Here is a 26796-nt window from a genome sequence, read left to right on the forward strand (position 1 = left end):
GGGCGGTGGACTGGACGCACGGACTGTGCACCCCCTTTCTCGGCGTTTCCCTCGCGGCTCACTTCACCCTAGGCATGCCTGTAATGTTAACGTGCTTTTGTGATGGGGATTCGAACGCAGGTCCCGATAATGAGACCATTCTTGTCACGATAAGAGCTTACGAAAAATCGTAGAAGATACCTTTCAAGCTATTCAGTTCTTTGTAAAAATGACAATACGTTCAGAGTAACAATTACGTAATGCTCGATAAACATAGAAGCTGAAGTAATGAATTAAAATTTGTGCCAAAACTGGGACTCGAACCCTGGTCTCCTGCTTACGTGGAGGATGTGCTGGCCACTACACGACGCTAGCATGGTGCTTAACACCTCTTCGTAGCCTACTCTTCTTTAGTGCACCTTCTAACAGAGACTTCAGTTCATGCCTCAGTCCATCTAGATTTCCCCTTGTTAAATCGTCAGCACTGCCGAGAGTTTTCAATATTGAAATAGCTCACCAACCTTGTAAGTAATGGAGAAATCCTGCAGGTAAGTGGGATGCTATTTCAGTATTGGAGAGCCTCGGCAATACTGACGATATAACAAAGGGAAAATAAAACTGGGCTGATGGATGAACTGCATATTGTGCTACGGAAGGCTTTGGACAAAGACAATGCTTGCAGGTGCGTTAGTCACATCCGGGCGTGGTGTAGTGTACGGGACATATGCTGTAGTAAGCAGTATACTAGGGTTGAAGTCCTAAAATTAACCCAAAATTTAATTAATTACTTCAGCTTGTATCATTATCGAAGACAAATACGAGATTCAATTTATCTCCAGGAAAAGACAGTTATCAGATCAATTACATAATTGATAAAGTTAGGATCCAGACGTCAAGATCCGTATTATAATGGTTCAAATGGCTCTGAGCACTATGGGACTTAACATCTGAGGTCATTAGTCCCTTAGTCCCCTAGACTAAGAACTACTTAAACCTAACCTAAGGACAGCACACACATCCATGCCCGAGGCAAGATTCGAACCTGCGACCGTAGCAGAAGCGCGGTTCCGGACTGAAGTGCCTAGAACCGCTCGGTCACAATGGCCGGTTCCGGATTATATAGTTTAGGTCAAGAGTTAATGAAAGAAAAATTGTAGAATAAAGGTACTTAATAATTCTCACACATTTTAGCATTGTTTTGGAAATATTTAAAAATTGCAGAATCACGTTTCGTTTAAGGTGAATTTAAAGTTAAATAAAAGCAGAGAAATGAAGGAACAAGGTAAAAGAAGAATGGCTGATGGAGATTGGCGAAAAGTGTGGTGTCTTTAGTTTCTACAGGGACAGGGTCCAAGCAGTTACAAGTTAACTGGCAAAAACTGATATAGTCCCTCCTGTTCTTATATTCTTCGTATGTGAATGGCTATGTAATGGTCTTGAATCTATATATTTTCTAAAATTGCGAACTAAGTTATTATGTCTAATACTAGGATAACTAAAGCTGCAATAAAATATAATTCATCACGAAAGAGAAGGGTTGGACGACCCTTAAAGAGAAGGTTTGGACGACCCTTAAAGAGATGGCATGAACACTTCTGAGGCTGAACAGATCGAAAGACCTGATCCTTGAAGACGATGACGATGATGACAACGACAAACTATATTTAAGTATAAAAATGTTTAATTAATGTACCTGTGATGTACCTCTTTGGTATCTCGCCCATATTTTCGCCTATTCGATGGCATTCGATCCTCATTGCGCCTTCTAAAGGCGTGATACCTTTGACTGTCATGTGAGACAGTATTCTCATTACACCGCGATTAAAGCCACTTTGCACCTGACAGCCGACGGAGCAGTCGTGCCGCGCTGCTATCGGTCCCGGCGCACCGACAACTGCAACAGAGTGTGTGTCGGGCAGACGGCCAAGTATTCAGAGTACGCACAATGTGTTACCTTCAAGCAGGCCGATCGCTCCCTAGTCTTCAATCTGTTGAAGTCTGCAGAAGTGGGCCGGCTTCAGCCGTTAGTCATTTCCTTTTGGCTGCGACCAACAGTAGCTTGTTGACTGTATTTCGTAGTGTTTCCTTTTCTTGCGATAAGTGTACGCAGTTGCTGCAGTTAAGATCTTTATTACTTATGCAAGCATACAAGACGGTTTCAGCATCGTTTCTGAAGAACCTTTATGCGGACTTTTACTTCCGTGCGTGACTTCTGTTTTTTTGGAAAAATGAAGCTCATTCTACGGTGCCACCACCGCAGGGTCCAAACGTGGCGTATTCCCTTCGCAAAGCTCCTCACCCCGCAGTGGTTTATGTGAGGGCCAGGCTTGCTACTTCCGATCCCCCCCCCCCCCCCATCTCCTCTTCTGAAATCACACAATTGACAAAAGTCTGGGACAGCGATATTCACATATAGAAATGGCATTCATTTCTAGTAAACAGGCTACAAAGGGTACTGAGGTGATTCGTGTAAAAAGGTTTCCGACGTGATTATGGCCGCACGGCGGGAATTACCAGACTTCGAACACGGAATGGTAGTTGGAGCTAGATGCGTGGAGAATTCAGTGTTTGCGATCCACAGTGTCAAGAGCGTGTCGAGAATACAATATTTCAGTGATTTCCCCTCACTGTGGACAACGCAGTGGCCGACGCCCTCTATTAACGACAGAGAGAGACGGCATTTGCGTGGAGTTTTCAGTGCTAACAGACAAACAACACTGCATGAAATGACCACAGAAATCAAAGTAGGAGGCACGACGAACGTATTCGTTAGGATAGTGTGGCTAAATTTGGCGTTTATGGGCTGTGGAGGCAGATGACCGACGCGGAAGTCTTTGCTGTAGCACCTTTCCTGGGCTCGTGACCACATCGGTTGGACCCTAGATGGCTGGAAATCCGTGGCTTGGTCAGCCGAGTCCCGAATTCAGTTGGTAAGAACTGGTTCGGGTGTGGCGCAGACCCCACGAAGCCATGGAACCAAATTACCAAAAAGGCACCGTGCACGCCGGTGGTGGCTCCATAATGATGTGGGCTGTGTTTAAATGGAATGGACTGGGTCCTTTGGTCCAACTGAATGGATTATTGTCTGGAAATAATTATCTTCGGCTACTTGGAGATCATTTGCAGCCGTTCGTGGACTTCATTTTCCCAAACAACGATGTCATGTCACTGGACCACAATTGTTCGCGATTGGCAAGAAGGACATTCTGGGTATTTCGAGCGAATGATTTGTCCACACATATCGCCCGACATGAATCCCATAGAACATTTATAGAACATAATCAAGAGGTCAGTTCGTGCACAAAATCTTGCACGGGCAACACTCTGGCAATTATGGACGGCTATAGAGGCAGCTGGGCTCCATATTTCTGCAGGGGACTTCCAACGATCTGTTGTCACGTCGAGCTGCTGCACCACTCCGGGCAAAAGGAGATCCGACACGATATTAGGAGAGCAAATTCAAATGCCTCTGAGCACTATGGGACTTATTATCTGTGGTCATCGGTCCCCTAGAACTCAGAACTACTTAAACCCAACTAACCTTAGGACAGCACACACATCCATGCCCGAGACAGGATTCGAACCTGCGACCGTAGCAGCAGCGCGCTTCCGGACTAAAGCGCCTAGACCCGCTCGGCCACAGATGCCGGCTATTAGGAGATACCCCTTGACTTTTGTCACCTCACTGTACACTAGACTACAAGACGTGACTGGCCCACTCAGATACCACTGAAGACGTGAGCTGAACTATCAAGCGCACCGACCTTAAAGATTTTTGTTTCTATAATTTAAAGATCGCTCACAAAATTCCGCGTCTAGGTAATTTATGTTATTGATAGCATCGTTCTATAGTAGAGGCGTGAAAAGTTGGCCGGCGGCCTCGAAGTACTGATCGCTATATGTCGGCACCATTTGGAACACTTCGTGGTGACTGTGGTTTCAGATTGCCGACAACATCTGCAACCTAACACTTGTGATAGACAGTACAGCTGCGTGGTAAAGTGTCGCTTTTACTATTTGCGAGAATGACTTTGGTTAATAATAGTAGTTTATTTGCACCTAGATTTGAAGGCACTGTTGAATACGACATTGTCACAAAAATTTGATAAATGATTTGAATGTCAGTTTTTTCTGCTCACTATGCGTTGTATTACAAAAGCCTTAATTAATTTAATGTTCCTTGCTGCAAAGAAGTATTGAACTTTAAGATGACGCTCTGTGTAATGTGCATTAATGAATCTATGGTACTTCCGTGACAAAATATATAATATCTAATCGGTACGAGTGACGTATGCCCATTTGTTGTCAGTAATAGAAGACAAGCAATTAAACATGATTCCTCTCACTTCCTCTTAACTGCACAGTGGTCGCGTTACATTTTCTCCTCTCTGCCGCTGAGGCAAGCGGTCAACTGTACTTAGCTCATGGCGAATTCACCTACGTAAATTAAAATTAAACACATTTTAAAATGTTACTGTTTCTGTATTTATGTTTCTTACTAACCACGAAAACTATACCCTTAGGAAGCTCTTAACGTTAGGTGACGTTCTTGGTTTCGGCTGTTTCTTGCTAGCTGCAGATTACTATAAAATACTGCTGGGAAAGCGGGCAGCACGAATACTAAATTCGGGCCGCAAAATCACAGTTTGACGTCCACTGCTTTAGATGCTCCACGCCGCAGTAATTACCAAGTCAGATTTTGCTACTGTTGCTGTTATTACCACGACACCATAGTTGCTGTAACGTTTTTCCGTCAAAAATATTCACGACATTCCACTTGTTTGTGCGATCTCCTACGATTTACACGTAAGTCCCTCCGTCTACTATGATTTTTAGTTTTTATTACGATATACTTCGAAAATATTTGCCAACTAAAGTGAAGTGAAACATGATCACCTTCCTTTATGCATTTCTAACGTTGTGTTGGTGTAAAGATCAGCAACTTAATTTATTAATAATTTATTAAGGTTTCCCTCACAGTTGCATATAATGGTTTTTATTAATGACTTGTTTCGAAGCGTTTCGTCAATTTTCAAACCATTACCTGCTTCTAAAATGTTGAGTGATTTAACCAAAGAAATTAACAAACGACGGATCTGATCCCCCTTGATAAACAAAAAAGATCAGAATATTGTAGCAAGAAACAACGAAAAAAGCATTCCAAATTTAAAGGGACTCAGAACCCCCAAGATTAGTGATCTTTTACAAAGGCTCGAAATATTTCGCGGATGTCAGTGAGAGATGCTTATAATAGTTTCCGCAACGAAACTTTGTCTCGAAACCTGACAGTAAAACCAAAGAGATTCTGGTCGTATGTAAAGTATGTTAGCGGAAAGACACAATCAATGCCTCCTCTGCGCGGTAGCAATAGAAATACTATCGATGACAGTACTGCTAAGGCAGAGTTACTATACACAGCCTTCCGAAATTTCTTCACCAAAGAAGACGAAGTAAATACTCCAGGATTCGAATCAAGAACAACTGCCAGCATGAGTAACTTGGAAGTAGATTCGATTAACCCTTTGTCAGGCACTTATGTGTGATACGCAGAGTAGCCATGTAGTTGTAGAGGTAGACGTAGAAGGGCCTGCAGATCATTACTCGAACTACTACCGCTGGACGTCCTCTGCACTCACCAGCACTGGTTACCTGTCTGATTAAAAGTTTATGTTGAAGTGGAACATACAATCGGACCGTGCCCTTTGGCGGCTAAAAGCCATGACAAACTGATTTATCCAAAAACGCCTCATGGATCAACTCAAGGCTTTAATCTGCTATTAATATCATTAAGTGTAAGAGCTAATAATCTTGAAATATCCCTTCCCCTTACAGATTCAGTAAGCGGGAAAATAAGTAACTGAGCAGGTAGTGTTGCACGAAGCATATTAACTTTGTTTGCTGTATGCCCGCATCTGTATATTATCAGAAAGTATTCATGTATTCAGTCTGTGTCATCAGCCTCCTGTTCGATTCCGCCTGCTGTGATTTCCTCTCCTGTCCCATTCTTTCCATCACAGAGTAGCGTTTACACCCTATGCCCTCAATTATATCTTATACATATTCCGATCTGTTTCTTTTCCTTACTGTTTTTCACTTTATATAATCCCCTTTAGTACCATGGAAGCTTTGAATGGTACTAAAGGGGCCCGTGCAAGGTATTAGATTGTAGAGAAAAACTCGGACTGGAATACGTATACCAAATAGTTAGGTACGTTGACTGTAAGAGCTACTCTGAAATGAAGGGAATGGGGCACGAGAGGAAATCATAGCTTACGCAGTCAAACCAGACCTGTATATACAAGATGGTCAGAAACAATCTGAAAAGCTTATAAGTGTGTTTCAGCAGAGGCTGCTAAGAAATAAATTCGATACGTTACGCCGTTTCAGAGTTATTTAGCGTTAAAGTTAGCCAATCCCGCCGCTGCGCGCGCAAATTTAATCAACCTGCCAGAGTCAGTGTCGCCACACGCGTCCTCTGTTTGGTTTTCTAACTTAAATTTATCACTTCCGAAAAAGGCACATTACAAATGGTAAAGAGCAGCGGAATAATTGGAAACTCACGGACCCATAAATGTCCGTGCATTACCGCATTTTAGCACGTACAAGTAAGTAAGTAATAATGTTGCCATATTTAACCAAAATATTGGTAGATTAAAGAAAAAAATAGATTCTCACAAAAGTAAAGTATAAATAATGTTACCATTTTTCACCAAAATATCCCGGGACTGAAGAACAAAGTAGATAAGCTCCTGGTTTGTTTAGATGACATTGAAACTTATAATGTAATAGATAAAATGCCTGTCTGAGCATCACATCGCGTCTGATATGGAAAAGGTAAATATCAGTGGTTATAAACTAGCTGCACATATGAGTAGAGAGAATAAGGTGAAAGGAGGAGTTGCCATATATGTCAAAAGTTATCACTGTGTAGAAAGGATAGATACAAAAATGTTTTGTCTAGAGCAACATATAGAAGCATGTGCCTGTCAACTTAAACTGAAGGAGGGCTCTTTTATAATTGTTACAGTACATAGGTCCCCTTCAGGAAACTTTCATTCATTCCCGGAAAATTTGAATGCCTTGTTGTGCTATCTGTCGGTAGGGGTACGCAAATTATTATTTGTGGGGACTTCAATGTTGATTCACTAAAAGAGAATTTCTGATCATTATGCTCAGCTAGTTACAGTATGTGACATAGCTCCATTCAGTAATTCAAAACTACCCTCCAAAGTTGTGCATTCAATTAAAGACTCAACAATTAGAAATTTCAAAGAAAATCTTCAGCAGTTAGACTGGGATGAGGTGTACAAGGAACCCGATGCTAATTTAAAATATACTTTATTTCATGATACACTTGTAAGAGAATTTGAAAACTGTTTCCCCAAGAAAGTAGTTAAATCTAATTATAAGAAACCATGCAAAAAACCTTGGCTTACTGAAGGAATAAAAATATCTTGTAACCACAAAAGGGAACTGTATCTAACAACAAGAAAGAATAATGACCCAGAAACAGCCAAATATTATAAAAACAACTGTGCTACATTAAGAAAGGTTATTAAAAAGTCCAGAAGCATGTGCATCATGTCTGAGATTAATACCTCTGATAACAAACTCAGAACAATTTGGAATATCATTACAAGCGGGACAGGGCAACCAAGAGTACAGGATGATGGCATCACCATCAAAGCGAATGGAAACTTGATAAACAACAAGCTGAAAGTCGAAAACGTTTTGAATAATCATTTTTTAAATGTTGTAGAGAAAATAGGGTCTAAATGTTCATTAGAAGAAGCAAGGAAGTTAATGGAAGAGGCCTCACCCACACCATTTGGTACAATTGAAATTCCATCCACTTCTCCTGCTGAAGTTAGGAGGATAATAAACTCTCTCAAGAATAAAAGCTCACATGGAATTGATGGCATTTCCAACAGGATAATAAAAGCTTGTTCCCAAGAAATAAGTGGGATTCTTAGCCACATATGTAATAGCTCTCTGAAGCAGGGTATGTTCCCAGATAGACTGAAGTATGCCATTGTTAAACCACTGCATGAAAAAGGGGATACATCTGATGTCAACAACTACCGTCCAATCTCTCTTCTGACTGCCTTATCCAAAATTTTTGAAAAAGTAATGTATAGTAGAGTAGCTACAGGCCATTGTAAAAATAAAGTTTTAACAAAACGTCAGTTTGGTTTCCAAAAGGGGTTTTCAACGGAAAATACTATATATACCTTCACTAATGAAATATTAAATGGTCTGAGTAACCAAAGTCACCCGTTGGGATTTTTTGTGATCTATCAAAGGCTTTTGATTGAGTAAGTCATGGAATACTTCTAGACAAGCTCAAGTACTGTGGCATGAATGGGACAGTGCTCCAATGGTTTAAATCATACCTAACTGGAACAGTGCAGAAAGTTGAAATAAGCAGTTCACGTAATATGTAAAAAATAGGTCGTTTCTCAAACTGGGGAACAATCAAGAATGGCGTGCCGCAAGGTTCGGTCTTTGGTCCTCTGCTGTTCTTAGTATAAATTAATGACTTGCCATCCTATATTCACGAAGATGCAAAGCTGGTACTTTTTGCCGATGGTACAAGTATAGCTATCACACCCGAAAGACAAGAATTAACTGGTGAAATTGTAAATGATGTTTTTCAGAAAATCATTAAGTGGTTCTCTGCAAATAAGCTCTCATTAAACTTTGACAAAACACAGTATATACAGTTCCACACAGTAAATGGAATGACACCATTGATAAATATGGACTTCGATCGAAAATCGGTAGCTAAGGTAGAATATTCAAAATTTCTAGGTGTATGCATTGATGAGGGGTTGAACTGGAAAAAACACACTGAGGATCTGCTGAAACATTTGAGTTCAGCTACCTGTGCTATTAGGGTCATTGCAAATTTTGGCGATATACATCTGAGTAAATTAGCTTGCCACGCCTATTTTCATTCTCTGCTTTCGTATGGCATCATGTTCTGGGGTAACTCATCAATGAGTAAAAGAGTGTTCATTGCACAAAAGCGTGTAATCAGAATAATTGCTGGAGTTCATCCAGGATCATCCTGCAGACACTTGTTTAAAGAGCTAGAGATCTTCACTGTAGCCTCACAATATATATATTCACTTATGAAATTTGTTATTAACAATTCGAACGAATTCAAAAGTAATAGCAGTGTACATGGCTACAACACTAGGAGGAAGGATGATCTTCACCACTCAAGGTTAAATCTAACTTTGGCTCAGAAGGGGGTAAATTATGCTGCCACGAAAGTCTTTGGTCACTTACCTAATAGCATCAAAAGTCTGACAGGTAGCCATATAGCATTTAAAAGGAAATTAAAAGAATTTCTAATGGCAACTCCTTCTACTCATTAGATGAATTTTTGGATATATTAAGTGGGTAATTTCCCTAACCCCCCACACACACAAAAAACAAAAACAAAAATTAAAAATATTAAGTGTCATGTAATATTTTGTGTAATGTACTATCTTGTATAGACAGCTTTTATTAACGTGACACGTTCCACATCATTACAAAGTGTCGTATTCATGATCTATGGAACAAGTACTAATCTAATCTAATCTCTGATCTACCTGAATTTGTGCGCGCGACCACCTGATTCGCTAACTTCAATGCTAAATAATTCGGACACGGGGCAATGTGTCGGATTTTTTTCTTAACAGTAATTTCTCAGCACAACCCCCCCCCCCCCCCCGGTCTATTACGCGGACCACTGTACAGGGCATGGCGGGAGTACTTTGTACCAATATGGCGATTTTCTGTCGATTCGAAACCCTGTCTGATGTATTAATACATGCAACATACAGTCTATCGCGTGCTTACTGCTTGCTAGTGTTTTCCATGTTACTTTTCTCGTCGATTCGGTACAGAACCTGCTCAATTCTTGAACTCCAGTCCACTTCATTTTCACCATACTTCTGGATCGCCACATCTCAAACGCTTGTATTCTCTTTTTACGTTTTCTGTCAATCTATTTGTATACTACCTGTCGAAATAATATGTAGTTTAGTGACTTCTTTCTCCTTTCGTCAGAATATCTGAAAGACTAGCTATAGGAACCTTTTCTCTCATACATAACAATAAATAACAATAGTCTTTTCCAACTGAATGTCATGTAACTCAGTGAACATTAGAGTAGATATTTTAAGTTCTGTACTAGGTGTTTCTATTGTCCTTATCTAATAACACAGACCACCATCTTTTATGTTGTCTTTAGTTCACTTCCTGTTTACATTCTCTGAACTGAATGTAAGGCAGTAGCACATTTTACAACTTGTCTATTTTGTATCGTCAACTCTGTACTGCCACACCATTGTTATTTTCAAACGTGCGTAACTCGTTCTCCTTGCACACAGCTACGGTAACTTCGTTCCACCCGTTCACCTTGAGTTTCTTCATTTGTTTTACAAATACACTGATCTTTCAGTCATTCATCACAGTCGCACATAGTTAATGAACAACTTCTTATCTTTTCCTGCCGCTCACATTGCCAACTATATGCATCAATTGTATTCATTCTTTCCGTCTTGTCTCATTAACACTTCTTTTGCTACTCAAGAGAAGGTAAATAATTCATTGTTTTTGCTACCTCCTCTGGGCACTTTGTATCCAATCTTTTTTATCAACTGCATCTCTTCTACTGTTTCGCAACAAAATATATCACCAATGACCAGTATTCAATGTTGCCTAGTACTAGAAATCTCGTTAGTTGTCTCTTTATTTTCTGGTGTAACGGTTCATGTATTGAAAGCCCGTAGCTTGATTGTCTCTTTTGTATTCCACTCCACACAACACACAGTCTCCGTGCTTATTGCTGATCCTGTCACTGTCTCATTTGCAAGGGCAAGGGAAAGAAGTCATGAGCGAAAGACCTCTCTTCAGCATTCCATGCTGTCACTTTAAGAGCCTTATTTCACTGTATGAATTACGACCACAACTTCATAACATTATGTAAACTGAGTATACACGCTCTGTCGCTTACGACCTTAATATCAGCAATGGGTTATCCAACACCAGCGGAAAAATTTAATATCTTGTGTGCCGTTTCCTATCATATTTTAAGCAACTACTATGTTTATTCGACATTTCAGCTTCGATACCCAATACGGATTCCACTAAAGCAGTAGTATTATGAAGACAACAATTAATCCTAATAAGTCTCAAGACCACGTTAGAGTCAAGACACAGTTCTCCAACAGAATGACGAATCTACCACATGTAAAATCATCTGAAGCCTTGTGCAACCACGAGAAAAAAGTAAAGCAACGTACAAGGATTGAGATACTTAACAAAAGTTTTACTGCTTTTGTGGAGAAGTTTCTCCACTCCATAACGAGTTGTGCAACAAAGAACCACAATTTTAAGTAAGTACGAATGGGTTGTACTACAAATCATACTTTAATTACGTTGCTCCAACTAATGCATAGTAACTACGCATAAATCGGTGAAGATATTTTATGTCTTTATTTTCTCCCCCCACCCCATGAACCATGGACCTTACCGTTGGTGGGGAGGCTTGCGTGCCTCAGCGATACGGATAGCCTTGCCGTAGGTGCAACCACAGCGGAGGGGTATCTACTGAGAGGCCAGACAAACGTGCGATTCCTGAAAATGAGCAGCAGCCTTTTCAGTACTTACAGGGGCAACAGTCTCGATGATTGATTATTCTGGCCTTGTGATATCAACCAAACCGGCTTTGCTATGCTGGTACTGCGGACGGCTGAAAGCAAGGAGAAACTACAGCCGTAATTTTCCCGAGGGTATAGCTTCACTTCAACCTTTTTTGTGCAGTTAAACTGATAAACTAATCATTTGCATATCAAAGCTTGTAGAATATTTAATGCCAACTTCACGTTTGTTGTATGCCGCCTTCACGATGTTGCGGCTTTAATAGCCAACAGTGCAACTTCGGGTCTTGAAGACGGATTGTAGAGGAGATGATGGACGTATGATAAAGAAGGGTCTTGAAAAAAAAATTGGTTTTGGAAATTAGTGGACAGAAGACAAGGGGAAAGGGGAGAAGGAAAATTATTGATGTGAAGGAGAGGAATGGAGGAGGGGTTGACGAGGCAGATTGAGGAGGGAAGGGAATGGGACTAATAATGAGTGTAGGAGAAGGGAGGAGAGATAATGAATTTGAAAGGGGGGGGGGAGAAGGTTGGGTGGTTGGGTGGAATGGAGAGAGGAGGAGAAGGTTGAAATGGGAGAGAAAGCGAGAAAAGGAGGGTGGAAGTAGGGCGAAGAGAGAGGAGGATGGGGGAGTAGTAGGTTAAAATTGCTTAGGGACAGGACGTGGAGAGTGATGCTGCAACGCTGGGAAGTCCTGTTGTGATAGATGTTGCTTGGAACCAGAAGTGCACATGAAACTGAAACGAAACACTTACTTAATGTCAAATATAGAAGGGAAATCTTGAACAGCGAAGATTAGCTATGACTTTATTTCTTACGACCATCTTCGGCAATGTAAGTTGATGTTATCGGATCTTAAGCAAATATACCTCAATAAATCTGCTTCATCTGTACAACACACCGTGTCACATCATAATAAAACATCCAGGAACATGAAGAATGTGAAACATCGGCACGTCAATCATTAAACTAGAGGTTTACGTAAAAAACATGCATGTTGCACCTACTACACAAGCCAGTGCTCATACAATAGATGAATGTACCACATTTTCATGTTCCTTGAATGATGAGACACGATATATTGTACCGATGTTGGAGATTCGTTGAGGTGTATTGGCATAAGATCCAATGGCTGCAACTTAGATTGTCGAAACCGATCATCAAAAGAAAGTTATGGTTAGTGATCTTGGCCGTTGACGTTTTTACTTCTTTATTTCATATTATTCTACACTGGCCCCATACTTGAGTGCTGTCAATGAAACACTTACTGGTAACGAGGGGAGATCCCCAGGGTTGGGATCGACTTTTTGAATCCACTTGCACTGTGTTGTATGTTAAGATCCTGCAGCCTTTCATCCTTGAGGGCTTTCGTTTGTGAGTAATCGAACAAAAAAAAAAAAAAATTACGCGATGCAGAATAGCCTAAAAAAGGTATTGTTCTGCCATCTGGTTGCGTGGTGAAATGGCCAGTTTAATATCTTCATATGCAGAAGATCGTGAGTTCAAACCATGTTAGTTAGTTGAAATTTTCATCGACATGACTTGGAACATAATTCTTTTCTATTAATCGGTGTAAATGTAACTTTTTCTATTCCTTTGTCATATCATTTTAAATATCGTATCATCTTCTTCATTTGCTCTCATTTTTCTTTCTATCATTTGGCCACGTGAAATCTTTGTTCGTGGTATTTTAATTAATTTCTATCGTTTTATCACTCTTCTTTTTGCCCATGTTCCTGCATTCATTATATATATTTCTGATTTTTTCTGAATTACGGTTTAAGTATAATCTCTTCTTTTATTTAAATCTTCATCTGTGTTATTTGCAATAGTGCAATAGGAATTTAGGCTATGTTTTAAATGTTTGTATGAAGATCACCATCCAAAAAAGTGCCTATCTTTTAATGAAAAGTACATTTTTGACACTATTGCACAGACAGTATAAATACATTATGCAGCCTTTTCTTTTTTAAACAATAGATCGTCATTTTCAAATATTTAAATACTGTAATGGATAAGTATAATTAAATTCACATTCACAAAAATTCCGAGCGCAGAAAGAATGACAAAAATGAACAACGAGAACAAATAAAAAAGTTCGTTTAAAACGACGTGATACAGAAAGTGAAAAAAATTACAATTAAAGCAATAAATTGAACAAAAATAATGATCAAAGTCATTTTGACAAAGATTTGAAAAAGAAAAGAATTTGAGAGACTTTACGAAATTTCTTTTTTTTTTTTTATTGGGTATTGTTCGTTGCGTTTGGTCTAAGCGGACACCACAAGACATCCTTTCAAAATGACCGTTGATTACTCAGTTTTCTTATTACAGAGGGCGAGTAGCCCTCTGACCGAACACACTGAGTTACCGTGCCTGCAGATTCGAACTCACAGTCCTCTGCACAAGAAAGTCTTGCCCTATATATTACACCACACAATCATCCTGCAAACCTGTTTTTTTTTTTTTATTCTATTGAACGTCACATAAAATTTCCGATTTTTTTAACCTAGTACTCTAAAAGGAGTGACTACCAGGGGATCTTAATCTGTATCAGCGTATAGATGGTTTCAAAAAGTCAATACCAGCGCTGGGGGATCTCTCCTTATAAGCTAAGGGACGTGTGGTACGAATATAGAGATGACTGAGGAATGTGGCGAGCGATTGACAAGTTAGTAAGGGATTGTGTGCAATTCGTCTACGTCTACGTGATTACTCTGCTATTCACAATAAAGTGTCTGGCAGAGGGTTCAATGAACCACCTTCAAGCTGACTCTCTACCGTTCCACTCTCGAACGGCACGCGGGAAAAACGAACACTTAAATTTTTCCGTTCGAGCCCTGATTTCTCTTATTTTATCGCGATGATCATTTCTCCCTATGTAGGTGGGTGCAAACAGAATGTTTTCGCAATACGAGGAGAAAACTGGTGATTGAAATTTCATGAGAAGATCCCGTCGCAACGAAAAACGCCTTTGATTTAATGATTGCCACTCCAATTCACGTATCATGTCTGTGACACTATCTCCCCTATTTCACGATAATATAAAACGAGCTGCCCTTCTTTGTACTTCTTCGATGTCATCCGTCAGTCCCACCTGATGCGGGTCCCACACTGCACAACAATACTCCAGAATAGGGTGGACAAGCGTATTGAAGCAGTCTCTTTGGTAGACCTGTTGCACCTTATAAGTGTTCTGCCAATGCATCGCAGTCTTTGGTTTGCTCTACCCATAATATTTTATATTTGATCGTTCCAATTTAGGTTATTTGTAATTGTAATCCCGAAGTATTTAGTTGAATTTACAGACCTCAGATTTGTGTGACTTATCGCGTAATCGAAATTTGGCTGATTTCTTTTACTACTCATGTGAATAACTTCGCACTTCTCTTTATTCAGGGTCAATTGCCACTTTTCGCACCATACAGATATCTTATCTAAATCATTTTGCAGGTCGTTTTGATCATCTAATGACTTTACAAGACGGTAAATGACAGTATCATCTGCAAACAATCTAAGACGGCTACTCAGATTGTCTCCTATGTCGTAAATACATATCAGGAACAATAGACGGCCTATAACACTTCCTTGGGGAACGTCGGATATTACATCTGTTTTACCCGATGACTTTCCTTCTATTACCACGAGCTGTGACCTTTCTGACAGGAAATCACGAATCCAGTCGCACAACAGAGGCGATATTCCGCAGACACTCAGTTTGATTAGAAGACACTTGTGAGGAACGGTGTCGAAAGCCTTCTGGAAATCTAAAAATATGGAATCAATTTGACATCCCCTGTCGATAGCACTTATTACTTTATGAGTATAAAGAGCTAGTTGCGTTTCACAAGAACGATATTTTCTGAATCCGTGCTGACTATATGTCAATAAATCGTTCGAGGTATTTCATAATGTTCGAATACAGTATATTTTCTAAAACTCTACTGCAAATCGACGTTAGTGATATAGGCCTGTAATTCAGCGGATTACTCCTAGTTCCCTTTTTGGGTATTAGTGTGACTTGAACAATTTTCCAGTCATTAGGTACGTATCTTTCTGTGAGCGAGTGGTTGTGTATAATTGCTAAATGTGGAGCTATTTTATCAGCATACTCTGACAGCTGCAAAATACTAACGCAAATTCTTTACAGACAGATGGAAAAACTGGTAGAAGCCGACCTCGGGGAAGATCAGTTTGGATTCCGTAGAATTGTTGGAACACCTGAGGCAATACTGACCCTACGACTTATCTTAGAAAATAGATTAAGAAAAGGCAAACCTACGTTTGTAGCATTTGTAGGCTTGGAGAAAGCTTTTGACAGTGTTGACTGGAACACTCTCATTCAAATACTGAAGGTGGCAGGGGTAAAATACAGGGAGCGAAAGGCTATTTACAATTTGTACAGAAACCAGATGGCAGTTATACGAGTCGAGGGACATGAAAGGGAAGCAGTGGTTGGGAAGGGAGTGAGACAGGGTTATAGCCTCTCCCCGATGTTATTCAATCTGTATATTGAGCAAGCAGTAAAGGAAACAAATGAAAAATTCGGAGTAGGTATTAAAATCCATGGAGAAGAAGTAAAAACTTTGAGGTTCGCCGATAACATTGTAATTCTGTCAGAGACAGTAAAGGACTTGGAGGAGCAGCTGAATGGAATGGACAGTGTCTTGAAAGGAGGATATAAGACGAACATCGACAAAAGCAAAACGAGGTTAATGGAATGTATTCGAATTAATTCGGGTGATGCTGAGGGAATTAGATTAGGAAATGAGACACTTAAAGTAGTAAAGGAGTTTTGCTATTTGGGGAGCAAAATAACTGATGATGGTCGAAGTAGAGAGGATAAAAAATGTAGACTGGCAATGGCAAGGAAAGCGTTTCTGAAGAAGAGAAATTTGTTAACATCGAGTATAGATTTAAGTGTCAAAAAGTCGTTTCTGAAAGTATTTGTATGGAGTGTAGCCATTTATGGAAGTGAAACATGGACGATAAATAGTTTAGACAAGACGAGAATAGAAGCTTTCGAAATGTGGTGCTGCAGAAGAATGCTGAAGATCAGATGGGTAGATCACACAATTAATGAGGAGGTATTGAATAGGATTGGGGAGAAGAGCAGTTTGTGGCACAACTTGACTAGAAGAAGGGATCGGTTGGTAGGACATGTTCTCAGGCATCAAGGGATCACCAATTTAGTATTGGAGGGCAGCGTGGAGGGTAAAAATCGTAGAGGGAGACCAAGAGACGAATACACTAAGCAGATTCAGAAGGATGTAGGCTACAGTACGTACTGGGAGATGAAGAAGGTTGCACAGGATAGAGTAGCATGGAGAGCTGCATCAAACCAGTCTCAGGACTGAAGACCACAACAACAACTCTGAGAGGAAACTGACTGGTATACAATCTGGACCGGAGGCCTTGCCTTTATTAAGCGATTTAAGCTGTTTTGTTTCACCGATGATATCTACTTCTATGTTTTTCATCTTGGCAGTTGTTCTTGATTGGGATTCAGGAATATTTACTTCGTCTTCTTCGGTGAAGGAGTTTCGGAAAATCTGTGTTTAATAACTCTGCTTTAGCGGCGCTGTCATCAGTGACTTCACCGTTGTTATCGCGCAATGATTGTATTGATTGTGTCTTGCCACTGGTGTGCTTTATGTATGACCAGAATCTCTTTGGGCTTCCGACCAGATTTGGAGACATTATTTCGTTGTGGAAATTATTAAAAGCATCTCGCACTGAAGTACGTGCCATATTTCGAACTTCTGTAATACCTTGCCAGTCTTGGGGATTTTGCGTTCTTTGGTGGCGTGGGGAGGTTATCGGATCAGTACGCGAAGTGTGCTGTACTACTGACTGCTCACTCATGCACAGTGTGTAAACAGCAGTGCACAGACGCCTACAGTGTTGACGGGTGGACAGGAAAGATTACAGCGAGGTGTCGGCATTGCGTGCCTGCGACTCCCTGCGGCGTGTGGTGTGACATTCTCGATGCAGACAGGTAACGGTAGATTAGCGCCTCGGCGGCTCACGTAACTGGAGGCCGCGGTTACCCGACCCCGGGAGCGGCGCGGCGCGGCGCGGCGCTTTCGCGCGGACCGCCGTCGCTATCTGGCGCAGCATCGGCCGGCCGCTCGGCGCTGCAGCTAGCCGATGATAAACGCCTACCAGACGGAGCGGCCGCTGCCGGCACACTGCAGTTACGACACGCCGAGTCTGGGTTCCAGTTTCCTTAAGCAATTAGCTACACGCTACTTCACTTAGCAGCACAATGTAGCCGCAACTGCCGAGCCGCGCTTGCACTCGTGTGTGAAATGAGATAGTTGTACCGGGCTGCAAGAACACCCTTGTTTCTCGTCAGACACGCGCGATAGCGCAACTCCAACGCAGAATAGTGGACTTTCGAGATTCTTGAATGAAGCAATGATACTCGTGTTTTGGTTGTGCTGGGGAGACGTGGACGAGATAGCAGATTGTAAGAAACGACGTAGTTGTTGCAATGAAACTGTGTTCCAACGAGCGGCACTTCGCCACTTTAGTATACGGGAAATCAATGTTGAGCGTTATCTCTTAAGAACAGAAGATCTCCTATTCTTTTAATGTTGGGACGAGACTATATACCACAAGTGGTAGCCGCTTCACTGTAGATGTTTCTTATCTTTATGGAGTGATTCATATGACCCTCCTGGAATTCCAAACGTAAAATGAGTGTTCCCGCAAAATGACAGCTGTTTTTCATAACCGTAGCCAATCATCTTTCAGCATCTCTGCATCATCGTCATTAGGCCATAACCTCTGATATCCCAATGAAAAGAGGGAAACATTTTACATCAAACAAAGGTGCACAAGATCGCGTGAATAAAAACATTACACTTCTTCAAGCTAGTTTCGTATATATCTGAACAGACAGTCATCGACAGTAAGACGAGTACTGTTATTTTTTGCGGGCCGGGGTGGCCGATCGGTTCTAGGCGCTACAGTGTGGAACCGCGCGATCGCTACGGTCGCAGGTTCTAATCCTGCCTCGGGCATGGATGTGTGTGATGTCCTTAGGTTAGTTAGGTTTAAGTAGTTCTAAGTTCTAGGGGACTGATAACCTCAGCAGTTAAGTCCCATAGTGCTCAGAGCCATTCTTTGACATTGTATCTAGGACATGAAAATCTGCTTCATGCTAATGGACCTAACATCACGAAATGTATTCGCAATTTACGGATATAAGTTGAAGTTAGTAGTTTGCGACACATGAAAATATGAGCCAGACTCGGACTCGAACCCGGATATCCCGCTTATCGCGGCCGTTCGCCTAAACGACTTCGGCCATCCGTGCACGCCTTCAGGACTCACCCAAACCTCCACGTGCCACGTGTCCTTCAAAGTAGTCACCAGCGTTGTGTAAAACCCGTTGCCAGCGATGTGGAAGGCGTAGTATACTGTTCGCAGAGCCTGTTGTGTTGATGGTGCGAATGGAGCGGTCTACTGCCTGTCGAATCTCTGGAACAGTTCTGAAGCGAATGTCACAATGTGGTTCCTTCATCTTCGGAATCAAATCAAGGTCACAAAGATTTAAGTCCGGGGAGTATGGTGGATGGTACAGTACTTCCCACTACCATCGACCGAACAGAACAGCCACAGCTTGCGCTGTATGCGCCCGCGCATTGTCGTGCAAAATGATGGGTGGGTTGCGCAGGAAGTGTCACCGCTTCTTTCGCAATGCTAGTGGCAGGTGATGCTCCTAAAACGCGCAGTAATACGACTTAAGTCTTTGTGACTTTGATTTGATTCCGAAGATGAACGAACCAAAAAATGGTTTTGAGCACCATTTGATTTAACATCAGTGGTCATCAGTCCCCTAGAACTTAGAGCTACTTAAACCTAACCAAGCTAAGGACATCACACACATCCATGCCCTAGGCAGTTCGAACCTGCGACCGTAGCAGTCGCGTGGTTCCGGACTGAAGTGCCTAGAACCGTTTGGCCACCCCGACCGGCCGATGAACGAACCACTTCGTGGCATTCGCTTCAGAACTATTCCAGAGATTCGACAATCAGTAGACGGCTCCATTGGCACCATCAACAGAACAGGCTTTGCTAACGGTATACTAAGCCTTCCACATCGCTGGCAACAGGTTCTACACTACGCTAGTGACTACCTTGAAGGACAGTAACAGTTGTAAACATGTAATTCTTTTGTATCGCTCCTGAATAAATAGTTGCCACTATTGAAATTCCAACGCTCGTAGCTAAGAAAAGTCTACATATTTTATTTCTATTTCTAATTGGTACTTACGTAACAAACACGCCTCGTACTTTCGAGTAGGTGTGTAATTATAGCTCACTCTGCTGAAAGCAGTAAAGGAAAAGAAATCGTTTGGAAGAAGTAATTCGGCAGCTGTGGCCGAGCGGTTCTAGGCGCTTCAGTCCGGAACCGCGCGACAGCTACGGTCGCAGGTTCTAATCCTCCCTCGGGCGTGGACGTGTGTGATGTCCTTAGGTTAGTTAGGTTTAAGTGGTTCTAAGTTCTAGGGGACTGATGACCTCAGATGTTAAGTCCCATAGTGCTCAGAGCTATTTGAAGCGTTTTTTGGAAGAAGTAAAAAATTAGCTACGAATGAGGAATCGCTTTATTCTGTTGAGGGCAGATCTGTTGTGACTCCTCTCTCTTCGACCACAGAATATAACCAAAGGGACCGCACTATCCGTAGCGCCACGGACGTTTGTACCGTACATATAGCGAGAAGGCCGCTCCTGCTTAGAGCCGAATCGGAGTGGAGGGCAGAGTTACCGGTGGGACCCTGCCTATGCATCTGCTGCTTGTGCTGCTGCTGGAGGCTGTGGCTGCGGCCGTGTTGCCTCCCGCAGAGAGCACCTGTTGCGGCTACCTTTTTGCAGACGAGGCGTCAGCTCGTGGATTACGCGGCTACCGTTACCTGTCGCCGGCAGTCGCACGCGAGGATGTAACCCTGTCCGGCCTTGCTGTATGCACCGCCACCTCCTTCGACCGCTCATTATGTTGGCTATTGCCTCCGTCCAAACACACATGTTGCACTCTTATCTCCGACACAGCCCCATGTAAAACAAGTTGAGTGACCGAGCGTGCCTGCATAGCTCAGTGAGAAAGAGCACCGTCTGCGAAAGGAAAAGTTCCTGATTCGAATCCCTGTCGGACACAAAGCTCTAATCTGAAGATTGAAAACAGCACACACTCATCGTGCAGTGGATGATTCATTCTGGATTTCGAGAAAATTCTACATGATGAAGCACCAGGCAGATACTTATCCAATTTTGCGGATATCTTCATCACATAATTGATATTACGATTTCTGTTCATTAATTAACCACCGATCGGCAATTAAAGTTCAACAAATGCTCCTGGGTTCATGGCGTTTTGTGGGAAAGGAGACTTTGAACGTCATCTTGTGTCAGTTAGCTCTCTGATGATTTCGTCGGTTTGTAATTAGCTACCAAATGAAATGGACAGCGTTATTATGCCTCCCAACAGTTGCGAGGTACAGGGACCATATAAAAATATGGAAACACCACCAAATATGCACGCTTGAACATAGATGCTAGCCAAGATGCGCTGTTGTATACGACCACGAACCACACCTGCTCAACGTTCTCGATACGTTGCAAGTGTCAGTCATGGTCACAATAGCGTTTCATGTAGTTGTCAGTATTTTATACCTGAGTTAACTGAATTCGAAAGTGGGTAAATTGTTGGTACTCCGTAAGTAAGGCAACGGCCTTGCCGCAGTGGATACACCGGTTCCCGTGAGATCACCGAAGTTAAGCGCTGTCGGGCGTTGTCGGCGCTTGGATGGGTGACCGTCCAGGCCGCCATGCGTTGTTGCCATTTTTCGGGGTGCACTCAGCCTTGTGATGCCAACTGAGGAGCTACTCGACCGAATAGTAGCGGCTCCGGTCAAGAATACCATCTTACGACCGGGAGAGCGGTGTGCTGACCCCACGCCCCTCCTATCCGCATCCTCCACCGAGGATGACACGGCTGTCGGATGGTCTCGGTAGGCCACTCGTGGCCTGAAGACGGAGTGCTAAGTGCTCCGTAAGTAAACTAGCCGAAACTCTACTTACACACCAGTATTTAGGAAGAAAATTGTCCAAGAAGATTCACATCGCACGCAAGAAGGGAGATTGGATTTAGCTTTCTGTCCACATCGATGTCAATAGAGACGTAGCACAAGCTCGGATGTGTCAAGAACGCGGAAGGAGATTGGAAGTGCCCTTTCAGAGGTACCATCCGGGCAATTGCCTAGAGAGATGTAGTTAGGGAAATCACGGGAAACCTAAATCCGGATGTCTGGAAACGGGTTTCAGCTATCATCCTCCCAAATGTGAGACTAGTGTGCTAACCATTGCGCCACTTCGCTCGGTATGCCGCATGCAGGGAAGCAGAGGAACATATCCGCCAAGTCACAGCGCAGACGAAAGTGGATGTTGAGTGATGCAGATGGTCATTGAGAGGTATGTGACGAAAAATCAGAGGACGACAGCTGCAAAACTCACTGCAGAATGGAATGTTGCACTCCCAAACACTGTCAGCAGCAAATCAACGTGAACGGGGAACTGAAGGGTGAGCTGGAATTCCAAAACCACTCATCAGTGATGCAAATGCCGGTAACAGGAAAGCTTGGTGCTGAAACCATGAAACCTGGGCTGTGTAGACCTGTAAGAATGTTATTTGGTCGGATGAGTTTTCTTGCACACTATTCACAGCTTCTGGTCGAGCTTACGTTTTCAGTGTGAAAAGCGGGGAATGGTGGGGGGGGGGGGGACGTTTGTATGATAAGGGCAGTTATATAGTGATATAGTGGGGGGGACGTTGATATGATAAGGGCAGCAATATCACAGGGGGGTGTTGATATGATAAGGGCAACCATATTGGAGGGGAGGGTGTTGGTATGATAAGGGCAGCCATATCGCAAGGGAGGGTGTTGGTATGATAAGGGCAGCCATATTGCGGGGGGGGGGGAGTGTTGGTATGATAAGGGCAGCCATATCGCAAGGGGGGGTGTTGGTATAATAAGGGCAGCCATATCGCAAGGGGGGTGTTGGTATGATAAGGGCAGCCATATCTCAGGGGGGGGGGGAGTGTTGGTATGATAAGGGCAGCCATATCGCGAGGGGGGGGGGTGTTGGTATGATAAGGGCACCCATATCGCGGTATCCCATGGGCCCCGTGGTTCCTTTGCAAGGTCGCATTACGGCCAAGTATTATGTAACCATTTTGGCTGATCAGCTCCATCCCATTGTACAGTGTCTGTCCTCCAATTATGATGCTGTAATCGAAGACGACAGGACCCCTTTTCACACAGCTCGCGTCGCCTGGACTGGTTTTGTGAGCACCACAATGAATTTTCGCATATCCCGTGGCCACCACAGTCACCATATCTCAGTATTATTGAGCCTCTGTGGTCTATTTTGAACAGAAGGGTGTGAGATCACTATCCCCTTCCGTCATAGACACCTGAACTTACCAGTATTTTTAGGAACAATGGTGTAACATTACTTTGAAGAAAAGTACGGGACCTGTATTTATATCTTCTGCAAAGGCTCGAAGCTGTTTTGAATGCCAACGGGCTTTTACACCGCACTAGGCTGGTAATTTGATTTTCGTCTTCCTATATTTCTGTTCAACCTCTGTACCTCCTACAATTCACTTCCTGCAGGCAGAAGGAGTTAATTCCCCCGATATTCATCACTGATTCTATCGTATTTATAGTGACCGGACAATGAGTAGTGATGTATGTTGTAAGGATGTGGTCCAGAAAAGCCTGATCGCAGCGATGGCCATCTTGAAAGTCGTTGAGGAAGAATTGCAAATGTGTCTAATAAACTTGTTCATCATGTTGATGTAATTGTGCGCCTGAGGCGTCGATTCACAATTTCCAAACTTTCTGAAGTTTAACGCTGTCATGGAGAGTTCGAGGTTATGCTAAATTTTGTGCAGGAGGAGGTGTCAAAATGTCTAAGCGATGTTCACAAAAGTGAAAAAATGATTTCGGGCTTGACATTCCTTCAGCACTACAATGAAGACGGGATTATTTACAAACAGAATAGAGACATGGGGAGAGACATGGGTACAGTACGCGAATACTGAAATTAAGGCTCACTTCAAAAAGTCAGTGCACACTCGTTCTCCCAGAAAGCCCTAAAAACTTAATTAGACGCCGAAAACGACAAAATGATGGTTACGGTTTTTTGGGATCGATTTCATGAAGGTAATGTGTGAGAATATTGCGTCATCAAAAGTTTACTGAGAAGGTCAGTCCAGAAGGAAGAGCACGACCCATACTTCGAATTCAACGAAGGAAAAATTCAGATTTACAAGGCCATCTTCAGACATTTACTGAGTATTATCACCAAAGAAGTTAAATGTTAGCAGACAACATTGGAAGAGAAGTAACACATCTAGAGTGAACTAGAAACATACAGTGAGTAACATCTTTGCAATGAAATAGTAAAAACTGAACAGTACATAAATAACAATGGAGTTGACAGGAAGACCTTTAGCACAAAATAGGAATAACATGCCTACATAACAGTTTCTATTAATAAACAGAACTAATGATATAAGATAAAATTAGTACTAGACAAGGCTGCATCAAGAGGTATGAAACATGGAGAGTGATACACAACCAATTAAAAAAAAGGAAGAGACAGTTGTCAATGTAAATACAGAGTACACGAGGAACTTAAACAATATCAATAAGATAAACAGAAATTAGTAAATGCAGGAAAATTGACGTGTTTGAGGGAACCTACAGTTTGAGAGTGTCGTTGTACTGCATTTTAACATTAACACTATAATCAAAGCAGTGGCTGTATACCAGTTTACATTAAATAAATGAGCAAAGTAAAATATGAACAGTATTTGATGAGACAACTACAAGGGGAGTTAAACACGGACAGTAATACAAGTACAAGTTAAAAGCAAACCCTTAACTATTGAAACTACAGCATATGTGGAATACAAAGACAACTGCAACAAATAAAACAACTTAATGACTACAGGAAAATGGGAATATGTAGGAAGAGAGAGTGTGGGAAGTAATGAACAACAAAGACGATTATATGAAGTTTAGGAGAGGGGAAGTGTTGAGTTGTGTCTGGTCATTTAGGATGAGATCTGGACTGTGAGCAAGATGTTTGTTAATTTCCAGGGCTTCCAGCAGGTTGAGTTTATGGCCTTTGTTTGCTAAGTGAAGTACATGGGACACTGGCTGGTAGTTGTGACCCTCACTCAGTACATGCTCAGCAAATGCAGAGTCTGAATTCTGCAACCTCCAGCTGCGTTCATGTTCAGCCAGCCTAGTTGATATGTCTCTGCCTGACTGACCAATGTAAAATTTGTCACAATCAGAACAGGTGATTTAGTATACACCACTGTTGGCTAGTAACTGGATCTTGTCTTTGCTATTAAAAACACACTGGGCTGTAGTGTTCCTGACATAGTAGGAAACCCTATACTTGCAGGATTTCAGTGCTTTGGCTACAGTCTGTGATACCTGACCTAGAAATGGTAGAGTACACCATTTTTTGCAGACAGTGGATGTGGAAGCAGGTGCGGCATAGAGGAGGGGTATAATTTTCTGTTTTTGTTTCCTGTGCAAGATGTGGTCAATAAGAACTGGATTGTAGCCATTGGCTGAGGCAATAAATTTTATTGTATCTAACTCTGCTTTAAAATCATCTTTGGACATGGGGATAGATATGAGACGGTGTACCATTGAGTGGAAAGATGCATGTTTGTGAGCTATGGGGTGTTGTGAGCAGGAAGGTATTACTGTGTCTGTAGTTGTTTTTCTGTAAATTTTGAAACAATGTGTGTGTGTACTGATGTCAATGGTGAGATCTAAGAAGTTTATGGATTTGTTGCCAATTTCCATAGTGAGTTGGATATTTTTATGTTGACTGTTTAGGTTTTTCAAGAATGTGTTGAGCTGTCTTGTAGTACCAGTCCACATACACAGGACATCATCTACATATCTAAACCAGTAGTTGATGTTTGCACTCAAAGGTTCTGTTTTTAGAAAATTTTGTTCAAAATGGTCCATAAATATTTCAGCCAACAGTGGACTAAGAGGGGATCCCATAGCTAAGCCATCTAATTGTTTATTATGATATTTGTAGAACAAAAGCAAACTGGTGCTTTTCATTTATTATTATAATGTTGTTCTACCAACAACCGACGGAAGATTCTATTAATATGAAAAATTCAGACTTTCTGGCTGGGAGATCTTTCAGTATCCTCTTTATAATCTCAACTTGCCACCGAGCGACTCCCATGTCTTCTCGAAGGCTAAGGCGTGGCTGAGTCCTCAGCACTTTATGACCGACGATGAGCTCAAGTATGTTATTGACAATTGCTTGAAGCACTTGGCTACAGAATTGCTTGATAGAAGCGGTAAGTTATCTGGTGTGACAGTACGGCAAATGCTTAAATTTGCATGATGACTATGTGCAGAAGTAATGTGAACATGTTGAAAGGGTACAGTACCGCCCTACATTGGAAATAGGTACAACATTCTTCGTTATTCTTGTCAGAACAACTTATTTTTTTTTAATAATAACTCAATTTCAATTAATACAGCGAAGCCGGATACCAGTGCAGGAAAGAAGGACAATTTATTTATTTAATTGATTACATGTGCACTCCCACAAAATAAATCCCTACATCTAATTTGGTGAGATCTGCGAAATGAATGAATGTATGGTCGTCTGCTAACCACAGGTAGTGAATGTGCAATATATGATCATCTTTGAGACGGTCCTTTGGTCACCTTTGGTGGAACCAAAGAAATGAAATTTACCTGAGCTTTGAGCGCCTGAAATGTGGCTGACCAGTGGGTAGCATGGTCTTCCCCCACCTCGACGGAGGTGCGAGATGACCTGAAGAATGGCCATGTTTCAGTACTCTGCCACTGGATCTAGTGTTGGTAAGACCTGTCTTAGGTGTGCTCCGTAAAGACAAAAGAGTGGAGATGTGGTATGCGTGTGAACAACTTAAGAGTAGTTTGGAATAATAATTTCTCTATTTCAGGAACTTTTGTGGGGAGCATTAAATTTCAGGCAGGTGATATTAAGGGGATCGTAGTAATCTTCGGAAGTGACCAATGGTCACAATGAAACCACATGTAGCAA

The 26796-nt window shown here is 42.0% G+C and overlaps 1 protein-coding gene across 1 annotated transcript in view; it reads right to left on the minus strand.

The window, feature by feature from the left end:
• The window catches only part of LOC124553510 (protein doublesex-like), an 831649-nt gene that overhangs the window by 538062 nt on the left and 266791 nt on the right, over window positions 1-26796 (minus strand). The gene's annotated exons all lie outside the window — the stretch shown is intronic.

Source organism: Schistocerca americana, chromosome 1 (genome assembly GCF_021461395.2).
Source record: "Schistocerca americana isolate TAMUIC-IGC-003095 chromosome 1, iqSchAmer2.1, whole genome shotgun sequence".
NCBI classification, from domain to species: domain Eukaryota; kingdom Metazoa; phylum Arthropoda; class Insecta; order Orthoptera; family Acrididae; genus Schistocerca; species Schistocerca americana.